A 9,178-nucleotide genomic window follows, 5' to 3' on the forward strand; every position below is an offset into this window, starting at 1 on the left:
CCAACCTTCTAATGTGCAAAATGTATTTAATTATTCATTTCGTGGTTCTTCAATTAAGGGAGTTATATAAATATTGCAACTTAATGCATTTGTATGTAGTTAATGGGATTATACTAATGTGTTTTTTTTGTCGCTATATGATGCATGAACCAAAGTATATATTGAAGTAATTGATATGCTTGTTAACCAAGTTTGGTTACGACAAAGAGAGAGTAATTTTTGCATGAAAAGTGGTATTTTTGGGATCATGGAGTGAGTTTTAAGATTGATCACGTGATGCTAAACTTATGGGTTATAGCTTAGGAAATATTTCAAATGCACCGAGGAGTACCGGTGTACCAGTTGTTTTAATCGTTGATTTTAATTAATATATATTATATATATTTTTTATAATTCAGATCAACGGTTAAAATAACTGGAACACCAATACTCCTAGTGCACTTGAAATGTTTCCAATACTATACTATTCCGAAGAACACAATAATAGGCTTGAAATTAAAATTCATTTCTGTTATCAGAATTAATTAGCTTATCATCTTTAACTTATTAGAATCCTACGTCTATATATAAGGTAACCGAAAATATGGCTTATATTATATAGTATACTTGCTTTTATTATTTTTAGTTAGGGTTTAGGGTTAGATATAATAAATTGTGCTTATCTTCTCTCTATTATTAGTCAATATAAATTAGGTATATTTAGGAACATTTGCAAAAATGATTTTGGCATCATTTTAGAATTGAATATATATGTTTAATTTGATCTTCAATGGATGTGAGCTTTATAATTTCATAAAAGGTTAAAAAAACAAGAAATGTATATGAATTTTTTGAACTCTTAGATATATAATTATTCATGTGGTTTGTTCCTCCTATCAATAAAATTTTTTTATAAGAATTAATTTTATCATATATGATATCGGAGTTTCTATAATTTAAAGACCTATAATTCGATTGTTGTTGATCCCAAAAAAAAAATAGCATAAGATAGAAAAAAGTTACCTTTACAAAAATTTATATAAACCCAAAAAAAAAATTATTATGTGAAAAAAATGTATTAGAAATAAAACAATTTATATACTTCCTATTAGCTTGATAAAAGTGGTTTCATGACAAGAACATTAAAAAACAATGGAAAGATGTCCAAAAGTAACAAAAAAGATATTTGTTACAAAATAAAAAGAATACCAAAATAAGATCTTTACTTTAATTTCTTTAGAAGATGCAACAAATTTAAGGACTCCGAAGAGCAAATAATAATAATAATAATAATAATAATAATAATTACTAAAAATATTTGTTTAAGTTATTAAATATAGAAAAAAATTATGTCATCACAAGACTAGAAATTTAAAAAATTTAAAGTATTTATGGTGTGAGAAATACATAAAAAAACTAACATTTTAATAATATAAGTAACCAAACTAAGAACCCTAAATAGCAAAACCCTAACTAAGATCGTCAATTATGTAATAATACGTGCATGGTGACCACGAATGATGCCTCCACTCCACACATAAAGGCTTTGGCTAATTAAAAGACGAAGAAGCCTTTTTGGTCCACTAACTACTACTTGGTATCCATGGTGTGCATTATTGACTCCTCTTTGAAGCCACGTCATTTATTCCCACTCAATTTGAATCCACCCATCCAATCAACATGGAGCTTCTTTTTTTTTTTTTTTTCCTATGGAGGGAAAGTCATAGTGATCATTAAATTAGTAAACTTGCAACTTAGTAATTAAATTAATAGAGTATTGCCTTAATTTATTTTGAAGACATTTATTTTAATGATGACATAGGTTTGATGAATCGACTGCTTTTTTATTTAGCAACTCATTGTTAGAGATATAATAATTAATGGTATCTTTTTTTATTAGCTTAAATTTATGATATTTATATTTAAAAAAAAGTCTATACACAAATCAAATAAATCAGGCAAATAAAAAAATGATACATAAATCAAACAAATCCAAATGCTTTCATGACACTCATCACTCTCTTTATGAAAATTTTTTTTATACTATGGACATTTACATATGTCTTTCATCAGTAAATAAGATAGACAATAACTGTTGATTTATTAAATTATTATCTAATAATTTATAATTATCTGTTAAAAATTTATAATTTTATAAATTATTTATGAACAATATATATATATAATTAATTAATTACACTCATACTAGCTATTTTATATTATATGATTTATATATATATATTGGTAATCTTATTTATTGCAATAAAAATTAAATAAAATAATTTATTATTAATTTTAGTTTGAGTTTAAAAGAAAAAAATTAGATATTTTATTATATTTAGACTTTAAAATTTAATAAAAATCATATTCAAATATAAATAGTAACTTAAGATAAAAATTCAATAGATTTTAATTGATAAAGATTAATTTAGAATTAGGAACAACAAATCAAGATGTGTATGGTGATCAAGAATTGAGTCCATATAAAGAATTACTCATTTTTTAATGATTTAATATGGATAATTTTGAGGTTAAGAAATTTAAAAATTCTAACATTATCACCTTCACATGAATATATTTTTCTGTGAATATTCACAAATATAAATTTATATTATTAAGAAGTGTTTTAATATTAACATTTAAATATATTTCTTTAAATAGGAATTAAAATAAAATATATGAAAATTTTTATGTATTAAATGTTTTAAATTTTTTGTTACTTTGATTCTTTAAAGAAAATGTATTAAAAACAATTACTAGCTTCTCTGCTGGATGCAATTTTGTAATTTTTATCAACAATGAAAATAGAGACACACTTTGACAATTTCTTAACGCAGTACTCAGCAACCGACACCGACGATTGGATTATATGCTATGTCGCTGAATTTTCGAGAATCACAGTCTCGGCACCAAATGACGTTGCTTCCTGCACCAGACCCTTCTTCGTTGAAGAGCCTCTACACATTTTTAGTTTTAAATCAATCTGCATTAAAACAACACGAATTCAGTTCCAAAATTCTCTCTAGAATGTAATTATATAATGGCTTCAAATATCCAAGCTTAGAAACAGAAAATAACTGCTAGTAGCATACAAAAAGCATAATAGAGATCAACATGAACACCTTAGTGTTTTTCTGTTTTGATCTATACACGCACCTAAGTCCCTCTTATTTAATGATTCCAATTCCAAAACTAGGAAGCACATCCATGACCAATTCATACCTCTAATAATGATAATGACCATTTTTTTTATTTATTTGTTCTAACTATCAATTTCAATACAAAACACCCATTAAATAAAAAAAAAGTAGTACCTTCAAATTTCTAACTCTAAACAGCAGCAATTAACCCCAATTAATGGAAAGATATAGACAAATTTTTTTTCAAAATTCTGAACAAAAAATGAAAACAAGAAAAAAGATCAAAGTGGAAGAACGAATCCGTGACAGGAGAGAGGCCGCGATAAATCAAATTGGCGCACGGTGGAGGAGGATGTAACGGTTTCATGCGGTTAAGGAGATGGGAAACTTCGACGCTGGTGAGAGAAATACGGATGGCAGCTACGCGTCTCGGCAACCCACACAGAGGCGCAGGGTGGAGCAGAGGTTAGAGATTTCGCACACCGTGGATGAGGAAGTTTGGGGTTCAGGAATTGTGGATGAGAGGCAAAAGTTCGATGCCAAATAGAGGAGGACGGATCGACAGTAGTTGGGCATGGTAGAGCAGCGATGGCGATGTTTCACGCGCGCAAGCTCACGTTGCGGGTTTCTACAAAATTGGGGGAATCAATTAACTATGATAAGATAAAAAAGACAATAATTAAAATCGAACTATGATAAGATCCTCACCTAGCTGCGTTTCTGGATCGGACCGCCGTTGATATTGCGGCACACAAAGAAAACCTTCTTCCGCAAACTTGTTTTGCGGCGGCAAGGTGAAAGGCCCCAATTTTCTACCGCGGTGCTCCGTTCGTGTTGTGGTGTGTGTGTGTGTATATATATAGGTGAATGCTACCCAACCCCCTCTAAAATAACATGTAAGTTACCCTTCATTATGTGTCACATTGTAATTGGTCCTTATCTTAACCATAGTTGGGTTATTTTAATAAGAGCAATGCTAGGGAACCAAAAGGGTATTAGCCAAAAACCAGCCAAAATATCTTTGGTGAATCCAAAATTTATACGAGTTAATATATATGGATGTTTCTTCTGTTAAGTATCATAATGTTTCTTTTTCATACTAAATGGATGTTCTTTTATATATTTTTCGAATTTTTTTGTATTGCAAATGTAAATGTGTCTATTTCTTTAAAAATTTTATATTTTTTTAAAATTTTATAGATAATTAATTATTTTTGCTAAAATATAATTAGATATTTCTCTTGTTAAGTATTAGGATGTTTTTTTTTATATTAAATGAATGTTTTTTTTTTATATTTTTTGATAAACCGTCCTCGAGTATTGCTTCCACGGCCTACCAAGGTACGTTTTCACAACACTAACGCGAGGGGCCAAATCTTCAGCAGGTCGAATCGTTGCGTTGTGTATGGAGATTCCGGTATTTTGGTTGGGATCGGTTCTGCCTTGTGCGGTAATTGAGTTGAATTGGCTGGTCATAGGGAGGCGGGGGAAGATGTTACAATTTTGGAAGACTACGGCGGCGTTACCGAAAATAAAATCAACGGTGCCATAAATGTGGCAGTCGCTATAGAATTGACGCATGGAATGGGCGTAGAGTGTGCCTTGGTAGCCCTCGAAGCTGCACATGTAGAAGGCTGATAAGTCGGCTCCGCTTCTAAGGGCAACTGCTTGGTGCTTGCTTGGCCCTGCTGTGTTTTGGAATGTTATGTTCACTGCTACAAAATAGAAGTGGAAGCCATCGGAGGAGTGGGTTGTGGTGGGGAGGCGGAAAGAGCTTGACGGAGAGAGAGAAATTTGTGCGTGTGATTGTTAGAGGTGGGTAGGTTAATGTGAGAGAGAAGAAAAAGGTTTTTATAAGTTTCAATTTAGGTTTAGTTAATGAATTTTAAATTTTTTAAATTTTGAATTTAAAAAATTTAAAATTAATTATTAATATAAATTAATATGGTTTTGTTTAGTTTTGGCTGGTAACCTTTTGGTTCCAAATACTTTTCCTTTTAATAATGGAAAAGTATATGGAACCAAAAGATGATCAGCCAAAAAGTAAACAAAACCGTTTAATTAGAATCACTTTTTGAATAATATGTTTGAAAACTGCTCCTGGGATCACGGAGCACAAACGAAAACCCGATTTTTCATGGAGCACAAACACATTTTGGCTGGTTTTTGACTGATATGCTTTTGGTTCCTTAGTTGTTCTCTTTATAATTTATTATTCTTAAAATATCAAAGCTCCACTCCCGTTAATTGAAGCATATTCCACTCCTCTATTTTTTGTTCATCACTTCATCACCTAGATTTGGTCCTTCCAAGTACCGTCGCGTTCGTGACAAGAAGCGCCAACGTCATCGCCATCTACTGCCCTCCCACACAACCCCTATTTCTTTAGTGCATAATTCCTTATTCACGTCGTTGAATTCCGTCGCCCATAACTTGTTCTTCCCAGTATAGCCAGCGCCTCTTTTTGCCATGGATCACTACTTATCCACATAATTAATAGTTAATTTTGGTTATTAAATTTTTTTATTAAAAAAATATATCTTTATTTAATTACGTGATGAAACATATATTTATATGTAAAATATAATATAATAAAATAAATCTATTCAAAGTATTTAAAAGTATAATTAAAATTATAAACATACAAATATAATGATAAAATTTGTACTCCAAACAAATAAATATATTTTTTTATCATACATATATTATTTAAAAAATAAATATATTATTAAAATTAATAACAGAAATTTAAAATGATAAAATTTAACTTTCTTATCGTATTTTTTATAGTATTTTTATTTTTTTATTTTTTAATTTATTAGTACTTTATTATTTAATTAATAATTAAAAAAATTATTTTTATGAAAATTTATTTTTTGTATTATATTAGAGAAGAGACCAATATAGCAGTTTAAAAAATAAATTGTATAAATATTTAAGAGATAAATATGAAATACATACCTAAAATAAATAAAACAGACAAAATAGGAGTACTCTTGAGAAATGGAGAATTATTTTTGTCTGTTTTATTTATTTTAGGCATGTATTTCATATTTATCTCTTAAATATCTATCTATATAATTTACTTTTGTATTTAAAAATTTTAATATTATCTATTTTTTATTTAAAAATCATTTTTACATTATTTTTTAAACTGTTATATTGGTCTCTTCTTTAAGATAATACAAAAAATAATTTATCATGAAGATAATTTATTTAATTATTAATTAAATAATAAAGTACAAATAAATTAAAAATTAAAAGAATAAAAATACTATAAAAAATACTTGTGAGAAAGTTAGATTTTATCATTTTAAACTTGTGTTATTAATTTTAATAATTTATTATTTTTTAAAATAATTTATGTACGATAAAAAATATGTTTTTTTCTGATTTTAATTATACTTTTAAGTACTCTAAATAGAGTTATTATATTATATTTTACATATGAATATATATTTTATCGTGTAATTAAATAAAGATTTGTTTTAATAAAAAAAATTAATAGCCAAACTAAATATTACTTAGGTATGTATTTCATATTTATCTCTTAAATATTTATACAATTTATTTTTTAAACTGTTATATTGGTCTCTTCTCTAATATAATATAAAAAATAATTTTTCATACAAATAATTTGTTTAATTATTAATTAAATAATAAAGTACTAATAAATTAAAAATTAAAAAATAAAAATACTATAAAAAATACGGTAAAAAAGTTGAATTTTATCATTTTAAATTTCTGTTATTAATTTTAATAATATATTTATTTTTAAATAATATATGTATGATAAAAAAAAATATGCTTATTTGTTTGGAGTACAAATTTTATTATTATATTTGTATGTTCATGATTTTAATTATACTTTTAAATACTTTGAATAGATTTATTTTATTATATTATATTTTACATATAAATATATGTTCTATCACGTAATTAAATAAAGATATATTTTTTTTAATAAAAAATTTAATAACCAAATTAACCATTAATTATGTGAGTAAGTAGTGATCCACGGTAAAAAGAGGCGCTGACTACAATGGGAACTGGGAAGAGAGGTTGTGTGGGAAGGCAGTAGATGGCGATGACGTTGGCGCTTCTTGTCACGAACGCGACGTGCTTGGAAGGACAAAATCTAGGTGATGAGGTGATAAACAAAGAATGGAGGAGTGAAATGTGTTTTTTTTTTTTTTTTTTGGTGACTAGTGAAATGTGTTTCAATTAACGGAAGTAGAGCTTTGATATTTTGATATTTTAAGAATAATAAATTATAAAATAACCCAACTATGGTTAAGATAAGGACCAATTACAATGTGACACGTAATGAAGAGTAACTTACATGTTATTTTAGAGGGGTTGGGTAGCATTCACCATATATATATATATATATATATATATATATATATATATATATATATATATATATATATATATATATAAGCAAAGAAAAAATGCACTTATTAACTACTACTATTATCCTATAGAAAATATTGCAATTATACCATTAAATCTTTCTTTTTCTAGAAGGACTCATAATTGGAGTGAAGTGGGAGAAGCCCATATGAAACTCTACGAGGATATGAAAAAGGAAGAAGTGAATAAGGAAAGCAAACGCATATTTGTGGAAAAAAATAATAAATAAATGCACAATTTCCTTTTGCACTATACTACTTGCAATTCTTTTATTAATTGAAGCATGTCAAAAAGAGCATATTAGAAGATATATAATTAAAGTGAGAAATAAAAATAATTTGTTGGTGGTGACTTTTTTCTTATAAAATGGTGAGACTATTTGGCTTTTTTATCTTAACGCTCTCTATATAGGATAATTAGTATAAAAAAGAGTAAAAGGATACTAGAGCATGTAGAAAGAAAATGAGTTTAAATTTATTAATCATATATTTATATCGGATGTAATTAATAGTTTATTTAATTAAGCATTTTGTATAACATAAAGATTTATAAATTATTAAATCACAAATTAAATTTTTTAAATAACAGAGAATTTAGTAAAGAAAAAATGATGCGACATAATTAAAAATTAAATAAAGTTATAAATTAATAAGCCTTTTTAAAAGAAAAAAATGTTTCACGTATGAAATTATATATAAAATTCATCATTCTTAAATATTTAATTTCTACTCTAATTTTTTCCTAAACCAAACACACTATATATCCTAATATGAGAATCTAAAATCAAACTCAAATTCTGCAACAATATATATTAATTTTAAAATGACTACGACATTCTTATGTTTGCAAATATTTGATAGATAGCTAACATATAAAAATGAAAACAATCACTAGTTAAAATCCTCACCAGTAATCTTAATTATTATATGAAAATTAGTGGAAATGTGGAAATTAAATAGGATAAAGGGTGGGTGACGTTAGTGAAAAACGTGGAAGTGGAGTTGGAAGTTTATGGTTTTTTTTTTTAAATTATTAATAGTAAAATAATTTGGTTCCAAGAGAGGAGGAGGGGCCCGCCGGGCCGGGCCCTTAAAAAGGGTGACGCAAGGCATAGTGATGACATAGCATATGGCAGACACAATATCTACTTATTTTTGCACCATCAACGGTCCAAACTTTGCATCTGATGTGTGTTATGGCTCTCTATTATTATCACTATATATAATATATCACTATCACTTTAGAATCCATGATCATCATCATTGTGGGAATTAGGGACCCACACCCACCACAACACAAATTAAATTAAACACCTCTATCTCGCACTTTTTTCTTATTTATTTTTTAGGGCAAATCACTGATATAAGGTAAGGAGAAAAAAAATTTAACACGAATCAGCCAAATTAAAAATTGGTTCATGAATTAACCAAGAGATATTTTTATATAGTTTGAATCAATCAAATTCAAACTTCAATCTCCATGTAATTTGAATCATAGTGATTCGAATTACATACACACGCACACACCCACTAATTCGAATCAACCTGATTTGAATTACACACAAAGTAATTCGAATCAAGGTGATTCGAATTACACACCACACGCATTCCAAGGTAATTCGAATTGGATTGTTTCGAATTACT

Source organism: Arachis hypogaea, chromosome 6, assembly GCF_003086295.3.
Source record: "Arachis hypogaea cultivar Tifrunner chromosome 6, arahy.Tifrunner.gnm2.J5K5, whole genome shotgun sequence".
Classification (NCBI taxonomy): Eukaryota; Viridiplantae; Streptophyta; class Magnoliopsida; order Fabales; family Fabaceae; genus Arachis; species Arachis hypogaea.